Below are 10,165 nucleotides of genomic sequence, written 5' to 3' on the forward strand. Positions count from 1 at the left end.
CCATCTTTGTTGGTTTGGATCAGGTTTCCACTTTTGGATCGCAGTTCTCATCTAATTGTATTGAGCTGCGTTTAACTTTTTGAGGGGCCGAAAGATCTAATTTAGATCATCAATTAACAATTTGAGTCTGATTGGGGGAAAACAGGGATAGCTGACCAAGAGTACAAGGACCTCCTATAAGATGAGAGGGGATTCCTGCCCAGGGTCTTTGCCCACAAATAAAGAAAATTCCCTTTGGGAGTTTCAGGGGTATGGCGCACTCACTGGAGTAAGAGAAAGGTAGCTGGATGGTAGATTTACACCATGAGGCCGCCTTAAACTTCTTGTGAGAAGCCTTAACAGAAATATAAGTTTTGAGGTGAAGATGGGGATTATAAAGGAAATGAACACAAAAAGGGGCTATTGTCAAACTTAACAACTCAAATTCCATGGGGTTTCCCCCCACTTGGGGCAAACTAAAGGACCATTTGTCCCACAAAACCAAAGGATTGCCAATAGGGAGGTATGTCTTGAGATAAGGGAGAGGGTTTTGGTTTGTATTGTTCACAAAGGACTGGAGCTCTGAAGGGTACTGATCTAATGAAAGTGGGACCCCCATTAGGCAGGTTGACATTGGGGCGTCAGCTGAAGCCACTGATAGACATAGATGGTCTATGCGCTGTGGTGTTATTGTGCGGTTGGTGATTTCGAGGCCTAAATATCTCCAGGGCAGCAGCATCTGCACTTTTTCATTATTTAACTCAAATCCTGCCACCGACAAAGCAATGATAGTATCATCCAGAACCTGAGTGTGTTGTTGTCGGAGGTGCATATGAGTACATCATCCATATAATGATAGATGATGCACTCCCCTGCTTTGGCACACACTGGGGACAAGACTGGCAATGTACCATTGGCAGATGGCCGGTGAGTTCTTAAGTCCTTGGGGAAGAACACACCAATGGTAACATCGCATTGGGGCTTCTCGGTTGATGGAAGGAACCGAGAAGGCAAAATGTGGCACATTGGCTGGGTGTAGGGGAATTTAGAAAAAGCAATCCTTGATGTCAATGACCTCCAATTGCCAATTTTGAGGGAGCATCGATGAGAATGGCATACCAGGCTGGAGAGCCCCCCATGTCCTCAATTACATTATTAATTTTGCTCAAGTCGTGAAGGAGCCACCACTTGTCCCTCCCCAGCTTTTTGATAATGAACACCAGGGAGTTCCAGGGGCTGTTGGTCTCTACAATGTGTCCTTTGGCCAACTGCTCCTCCACGAGTTGATTGAACGCTTTTAATTTCTGTTTACTGAGCAGCCACTGATCTACCCAGACTGGTGTCTCAGTTAACCAATTTAACTTCTGAGTAGGGTGCTTTTTCTCAGTGGCCACTGATAAAAACCCTGAGGGGATGGCAGTTCTAATTTGTTCCCCCATTGGGACATACAGTCTCTCCCCCATAGGGTAAACTTGGTGTTTAATATGAATGGGCATACATTTGCCAATTGCCCATCAGGCCCCATAATTTGCACAATGTTCCTGGATTGTTTTGAAAATTGTGTGCCCCCTACACCTAGGACCCTGCAGTCCATGTCCTACAGCCCCCAATTTGATGGCCATTTCTGCGATGGAATGACTGTTACATCTGCCCCTGTGTCCATCATCCCTTGAATATGGATTTTGTGCCCCTCGCTCTTAAGGCCGCACCATATAAGGGGCTTCTTCTCTCCCACCACTTCAGTGTAGTAAGCAGAAAGGTCCATGTCATCCCACAAAAGCCATGGCAATGGAATGGCCTGGGCAACAACCTGACCCTTTGGCAGGAAGAGGGGGGAATGGACACAGTATGCCATGAGAACAAGATGCTCCGGGATAGGTGGTAGGACTCCTGGCACAATCTCGATCTCACAGGGTGTATGCTTTGTGTCCTCTAAGATGAGGTACTCACATCCCTGCTGGTAGAGACTAGACCTGTTCGCAGAGCTTGGTGTCCAGCTCTGGGTCCAGGTTAAGTTCTTTTCAGTCTGAGTCAACAAATGTCATAGATTGGATAAGGTGTAACCTAAAAGGCTCAGTCACATACTGGGTAGAGAACAAAGAAAAGGGGCTATTAACATGATGTTGTTGGCAACCATCCTCCCTGCGCCTTGCCCCATTTATATCCTCACACGGGGCAGCATCGCACTTACGCGCTAGTGTTTTTTCTGTTCATTCCCCCCATGATCCCTTCCCCCTCCCCATCTTGGTGGAACTAAGGGGACTTTCCCCAGACAGGGTCAGTCCCTTATAAAATGTCCCTTCTGCTTGCAGTGGAAGCAGGGATATCGTCTCGACGCTTGCGGTGAGATGGGGGGTAGCTGAGCATCTGCCACTGCTGTCGCCCACTCTCTGATGGTAAATTTCTTTGATGCTTCTATTTGAGGAAGTCTTGCTTTCTTGGTACACTATTCCATAATTAAGTCCAGAGATGGTGGTGGCGATGAAGGGAGGCTGAGGATGATTCTCTTGCAGTCCTCACTCGCACCTTCAGTTACAATTTCTATTGTGATGTCATCTTGGGCCTCTGATCTAGGAATCCTCCTTCCCACAACTTCTCTGACGCTCTCCACAAAATCTAGAAATGCTTCATCGGGTCTCTGCTTTAAAGACGAGACTGGGCAAAGGATCTTTAGTGGGTAGGAGGTTAAAGGCCCTCCACCTTAATTATCTCTAGGACTGCCTTAGGAATTTTCTCGGCCTTGGTTATGGATTGGTCCCACTCACCCTCCCCCATGAGATGTCCTATACTGAGGGGTTTGCCATCTTAGTCATTTGCCGTTTCTTCATTGTCCCATAAATTTGGAATGACAAGCCATTCCTGCCAGGCTTTCATCCACAGCCTATATTCTGATGGACCACATAGGCTGGAAAATATTTCTTTCAGGTCCCCGGGAACTAGGACATTTGCTGAAAGGGTGGTCCTTAGAAAGCCTTTAAAATATTCACTTGACCGGCCAACCTCCTTCTGGGTTTTGAATAATACTTTGATGTTGCTGTAGGGGAAAGGTGCCCATATTGGCCTCCTTCCCCTAGCACTGTAAGAAACAGGCGCTGTGAAGATGACTGGGTTGCCACCATCTGACATCCAGTCCTCCACCTCATCCTTCCCTTTTCCCATGGTACCGTGGGAACCAGAAGGAGGAGTGTGGGAAACCAGAGGTGGGAGGGATGGTCCCACAGGGTGAGGGGCAGAGCCAAGGCAGGAAGCAGAAGCATCGAGAGGGGCAGTGGTTTGGCCAGGGGGTGTAGCAGAGGGAGGTACAGGGGGCAGAGCCAGGGTAATTTGAGGATGGGAGGAAGAGGAGCCATAACACCATGGAGGGTCTTGGGACAGGGGGAGGAGGCAAGGGATAAAGGGATTATGGGAAGAAGAACCACAAGATGGGGACCATGCCACATGGCGTCCGCCATTTTGTGACTGGGCAAGGGGAAGAATAAACACCATCTGGGAGACAACATACAGGCTTTTCTACAGGCAAAGGGGGTGAGGTATTAGGGTCTAGGGAAGGAGCTCTGACAGGGTGATCAGTCCTGACAGAGCCAGAGGGGTACTGGGGAAGATGTGGGGAGCCAGGGAGACATTCCACAATATGGGGGCTGCCCTGCACCTGCTGCGGGTGGTTTGCTTCCCCCAACCCACTCAGTTCGGAAAGCTGGGGGTCAGGAACAAGGGGCGCCGGAGCAGGGGTTTCAGGAGGAACTGGGGAAGATTCATTTGAATTTTCTCTCACTTTCCTTTCCATTTCTAACATTATGGTTTTTAATCTTATAAAAAGAGGATAAAAATCACCTCTCGATCTACAATCCATCATTGCATCTTCTTCAAGTTTCATTCCAATCTTATCCCAAAATTTCTATGTTTTTACCTCATCGGGGGTAGTATTTGGAAAATGAAATAAAATCCACCTAACAAATCTCTTAACTTTTCCCTTTGATAAACAAAAACCCTCTCTAACCAGGGATTCCCCAACTTGGATAAAAACTTCCCTCTCTCTAGTAGACAGTGTCCCACCCACTGTTACTGAGGCTGCCTGCTAGGTTCTTTTCCACCCACTTTCCAAGGTAAGACTAGGAACAAAAAAAAAAAAAAAAGGACCCCGGGATTGCTGGCAGGGTGGTGTTAACACTGCGCCTGCGCCTCCCCTTATCTGTGGGAGCCACCCCCACCCAGAGCCCAGAGCACCCTAGCCGGGTCTGTCCCAGCACCAGGATACTCATGAAAAACCGGGGATCGCTGGGAACGAAAAAGCCTCGGAGAATGTCCTCGATCTCGGAGAAAGTTCTCCTCCCGTCTGGAGCACATGGCACTGAAGGGGGTTTTCCTTCCCATCCGCCGGGAGCTGCAGCAACCACAAAGTGCACAGTCTCACCAGAAGTGCCTGACAGCCCACGGACTTCACAGAGACATCCAGACATTGTGGAGACAGTCCTTTCCGTAAGGGCTTGCCTCACGGATCCCCACACAGTGGGTGCCGAGCTGGCGCCGCGCCTCGGTCGCAGGGGAAGGAAGCGGCACTGGCTGTTAGTGAGCCCTGACCCTGCTTTCCCCGAAGCGCATGTCACGAGCAGCCACCCCCTCCACTTCTGGCATGGGCCGGCAGAGGGTGACAGTTCGGCCGATGTCTGTGGTCCCTTACTGACAGAAACGGCTGATAGGAGTGGACCTGTGTTGAGGGACCAAGGCGAAGGATGAGGGAAGGACCCTTTGCTTTCGTCTCCGAGCAGTCTTTATTTCTCCCCACGCAGGGGGCAGTGACACAGGTGATACAGTGTAACAACTTGAAGTAAAGGCAAAGCAAAAGGGCGCAAAGTAGAGAAAAACAGTGGCTTTTAAGGGGGGCAGCCTAACAACAAATCAAGAACTAGATAGGAGGAGTACGGGGTGGATATGTGTAAAGATAAAAAAAAAAAAAAATAGGGAAAGGGAAGGAGAGAGTGCATACCTAATGTGGCAATGAGTGAAGGAAAATATCGTAACTGAAAGGGAAGCTTCCAGATAAACAGGGGTAGCAAAAATGACAGACAAGTTGAAGGGGCAGGATTTGGAAGATAGGGAAGTGTCTTGAAATAAGGGAGGTATACCCCAGGATTGACATGGGGAAAGGTGGGAAAACAGGTGGAAAACAACTTTGGGGAGAGACTATTAGGAAAACTGAACAGGGGTGAATAGGAACAAACCATTACAATTATTTTAAACAATTTCTTAAACTTCAAAATCACACTACTACAAGGGGTGTCATCAGCCCCTCTAGAAATCTCAGCCCTCATTCTAGAGAAGGTGCAGACTGTATAGAGGAAGTTTACCAGATTAAATACCATAAAGGTGCTCTTTAACATCCAGGGGAAACTGAACATTCTCCAATAGTGATGTAACTGATTCAGAGAAGGAAAGCAAAGGAAAAGCCCTATCCCCTGCTCCTCCTCTCACAAACTGGGTGCATAACCATAACCATGAACCATACATACCTGGAACAGACCTCAGCGCCTTTATAAACTTCCTATAAGTCATTACCACCAAGCCCAGCCCAATAGCTATTGTAGTCCGTGCCCCTCTACTGCAAAAACTAGGAATTAGGGACAATACCAGAGCTATTTCTGGATAAGAAAATAAACCTAGGTACCATAGAGGTATTAAGACCTCAAAAAAACCTAGGGACCAGAAACACGTACAAGCCTCCATCCCAACAGACATTATGAATTCAAACAACATGGCTACTAAATGCTTTATCCCAACACAGAGTAATTGAACCAAAATGCAATCAAAACAGGGTTTTTTCCACTCTCTCGAGCTACATGTTGGGCGCCAATTATTTGTCCTGGTTTAGGGCCAGTTTTGTTAGCGTTCCGGAACACACATAATCAGGGGATATGATTATATACAGATGCTTTTATTAAGAGCTCTGGGAATCAGGGGTCCAGACCCAAATCTGACTCTGACATGGCTTTCGAGCTGAACGTATTTTATATTCTATCGTTATATAATTTACATATTAATTATTAAACTTATATTGTTCTATTGTATACATTGACATGAATTTCTCGTGATCTTTCTTAGGTCCCTGACCACAGTTTCTCATGATTATTCTTATGATTAAACAGTAATTATATTTAATTACTAAACAATCATCACATCTAACAATTATATCATTTATCATGTACTAGCTACACAGGTGCAGTTCTAGCAAGTACAAGTTCTTCATGTGCTTAGGGTGTTTATTTTTCCAGGGCCTACTAAGCTTATTTTTCCTTTTAACCCTTAATCCCCATGATTTTATAACCCTTTTACTATCAGTTTGAGAGAAAACCTCCAAAAGGGGCCTCTCCAGAAAGCCAACCCACATGGCCCCTCCCTCCAACTGGAAAAATTTTCTTGGAGTGAAGTGGAAAAAAAACCTGTTTATTTAAACAGGCAAAGCACTCCCCAGCACAAAAAATGAACAATATCAGATGAAAAAACTCATTCGCCCCTCTGAATAAATGACAAATTCAGAAAATCTCTCTGGTGGGTGGTCAAGCTGTTATCAGTTCCTTCGGCGCTATGAAAGGCTGCTGCCCAGAGTAGTCCCTGGTAGGCTACAAAGTGCAAGATCTTGGTGTTTTTCCCTGGATCCCAGTCTGGAGCAGGTTCGAACAGTTCCAAGAAAAGGCAAAGAAAACCAGTCCAGAGAAAACTTATTTGCCTCAGCTAGCTAAACTAACTAAAAAGCAAGGGAGCCCTGTGTTCCACCCCGTCCATGCCCAGACAACACAGTGGAGTTCTGTGTTCCAGCAGAATGTGGAGGAGTGAGTGCAGGCTGATAACAAAACTTCATGCTTCTTCTTCTCCCCACCTTCACGCTCAGAGCCAGTCTTGAAGGTACAGAATATAATATCCAGCATAAACAGACCATACAATTGGGGATACAAGCATCATAATGACACCCTAGGACAGATGCTTCATCCAGGGGGAGAAGCCAAGCATTGCTACGTGGATATAATCTGAGTTTTGGAGCAGCACATGTAGCCTTTTCCCACTGGATTCCCAGAGGAAGACCAGGCCCATCTACACCACCACTGGATCCCCAGGGGGAAACTACACCCTTCTACAAGATCACTGCTTCAAGAGAACCAGATCTGTCACTCCAAGAGGACTGCAGGCAACATTTAATTGGACTGCTACCAACACCCTGACCAACAGGGTGTCAGGTCATATTCTGACTCTGTCAGTGTTGTTTTGTATTACTGCATTTTTATTTTATTTTCATTTTCTTCCCTAAGAAGGAACTGTTATTCCTACTCCCATATAGTTGCCTGAGAGCCCCTTATTTTCAAAATTATAATAATTCAGAGGGAGGGGGTTTACATTCTCTATTTCAAGGGCGTCTCCTGCCTTCCTGAACAGACACCTGTCTTTTCAAACCAAGACAAACTGAAAAACATAAGTAGTGCTAGGTACATTAATCAGGTACATAAATCAATCTCATCCAAGAACCTGAGGAAAAGCCCTAAGCCTTCAAGTGTCACTGGGAATGCAGTCATGATCTGTGATTCTGTGATCTCACGAGTTAGTAGCAGGGCAGAGTCCAGCATCACAGCCGTTAGCAGCAGAAACTTCCCTCATCCAGGCTGAATTTTGTTCATAACTTGACAGGAGAGAACAACAGTACCCAAGTAACTAATGATGCATAGTGCCCAAAACAGCATTCAAGTCTCATTACATTGTGTCATTTGTTACCTGTTTCTTCAGAACTGCCTCTCCCCTAAGCCACCAGGTTAATCATCCCCAAGCTGCTCTATCATTACCTCTCTTCAATGGAACAGGGCAGGAGAAAATACAACAAAAGTCTAAAGAGAATAAGTAAGGACTGTGAGATCACTCAGCAATTACTGTCATAGGCAAAACAGACTTGACTTGAAGAGATTATTTAATTTATTGCCAATCAAATCAGAGTAGACTAGTGAGAAATAAACAACCCTTAAAACACCCTATCCTTCTTCTCAGGCTCAACATCATTCTCAAATTCTCTATCTCCTCCCCTCCAATCAGCTCAGGGAGGATGGGGGTTCATAACGTAATCTCTGCTGCTCCTTTCTCCTTACTCTTCCCCTTCTCCAGCATGGGGTCCCACTCATGGGAGACAGTCCTCCACAAACTTCTCCAGCATGGGTCCTTTCCACAGGGTGTAGTCCTTCAGGAATAGGCTGCTCCAGTCTGAGTCCCCCATAGGGTCAAAATCCTGCCAGAAAACCTGCTCCAGTGTGAACTCTTCTCCACAGGGCCACAGGTCATGCCAGGAGCCAGCTCCAGCTTGGGCTTCCCACAGGGTCTCAGCCTCCTTGGGGCACCTGCTCTGGCATGGGGTCTTCCACAGGCTGCAGGATGGATATCTCCTTCACTGTGGCTGCAGGGGAACAACCTGCTTCACCATGGCCTTCACCACAGGCTGCAGCAGGATCTCTGCTCCAGTCCCTAGTGGACCTCCTCCCCCTCCTTCTTTACTGACCTTGGTGTCTGCAGAGTTTGCACAAATATTCTCATCTCTTTTTTGGCTTCTGTTCCAGTTTTTTCCCCTTTACAGATATGTTATCACAGAAGTTATCACCATTCCAAATTGACTCAGCTTTGGACAGCAATGGGCACATCTTGGAACCAGCTGGCATTGGCTCTATGGGACATTGTGGGAAGGGATCACGCTCCAGCACGGTGTGGGTGGAGGGAGGCAGAGATCTCTGAAGCTTGCTCTTGGGGAAAGAGGTTTATTGGGGGTCCAGGAAGGACTGAGCCTCGTGTTCTCAGGCGTAGCACGTGGCCGGGCTTAAGAGGATGGGGGAGGGGAGAGACAAACGGAGGGTTTAGGAGAGGGGAAGCCCTAGGGGGGAAGGAAGTCCAAGAGAGGGGGAAAGGTCCAAGAGGGGGGAGAGGTTCCAAGAGGGGGGAGAGGTTCCAAGAGGCCGCATGGCCTCTCAGAGCCCCTTTATCAGGGGCTCCCAGATGGGCCGGGACAAGGCATGGGCCAATGGGGTTACAGACACTGATGTTTTAGGGGCAGGTATAGAGATGTGGGGTGAGCCACACATCTTTTGGGGGGTGGGATGGAACAGTCCATTTCGCTCCAGGATTCATCTAGGGGCAGAAGTGACATCTGGCTAGCTGAGAGAACAATCATATCTATCTATCATCTGCAACAATTGCCCTTTTTCGTTAAACTTTTTAAAAGGTAAATACTGACTTAATTACTATTTTTGCACAATTTGGGGTATATAACATATTGCTACTGAAACTACACTTATTACTCTTAAAACAATCAAGCTTACTTAAAGGAGTTCCTTCAGCCAAGATGCAGAGCTCAAACCATCAGGTAAACTGTTTAGCTAGATTACTAGTTATAATTGAGGTGGCGTTCATTTCTTTACTGATTGAGCATTTTAACCTTTTGACTGCTTTAGTCTAATGGAAGAATTTAACTGAGGTATCGTTATCAAAACTTTCTGGGGAAGATTCTATAATTAACCAGGTTGAAAAAGTCTATTAGGGCTTTGTATCAGCTAGAGATATGGCACCAGAGCTTGCAGTCTTGGCTAGAGCAACCCAGGCATTTGTCTTTGGTTAACCTATAGGTGAAAATTCAATACAAAATTTGAAACAAGAGAACAAATGTAACAACAAGGGAACAAAAGCAACATGCATGTGTAAACAAATGTCCATAGTCTTGAGTTGTTTCTGGTGGGCAGTTTTCTTCTTGGCTTTGCACAGTTCAGGTCTAAGCAACTGCCTCCTGGTTTGCACCTGCAAAGTCACTGCCATTTGTGAGGGCACTGCCAGATTTCGGTGTATGGTAAGGCCCCACATTCCCTGCTGGGACCCACCTGGATCTTTCACCTGTGAAAACACAAGCAAACTCTCTCTCCCATGTTACAAGGTTGCATGGGCTTTCTATTCATCCTGTGACTGAGGTTTTGATTAAGACTTTTATTTTTGCTTTTCTGTTGTTCAGAAAGTGTCTGTAAATGGGGGGGTCATAGCTTGCAGAGCTATTTAAAGAATTGTATATGTATAGGGCTTTGCTTATCCTCTTTTGGGGTGTGGCCTGATACATTCCCCTCTTCTGTTTTAATAAGCTGCATTCTAGGGCCTCAGATGTCTTGTCTATGGTACTTCCCAACAG

This window comes from Lonchura striata, chromosome W, assembly GCF_050655825.1.
Source record: "Lonchura striata isolate lonStrDom1 chromosome W, ASM5065582v1, whole genome shotgun sequence".
In the NCBI taxonomy this organism is placed as follows: domain Eukaryota; kingdom Metazoa; phylum Chordata; class Aves; order Passeriformes; family Estrildidae; genus Lonchura; species Lonchura striata.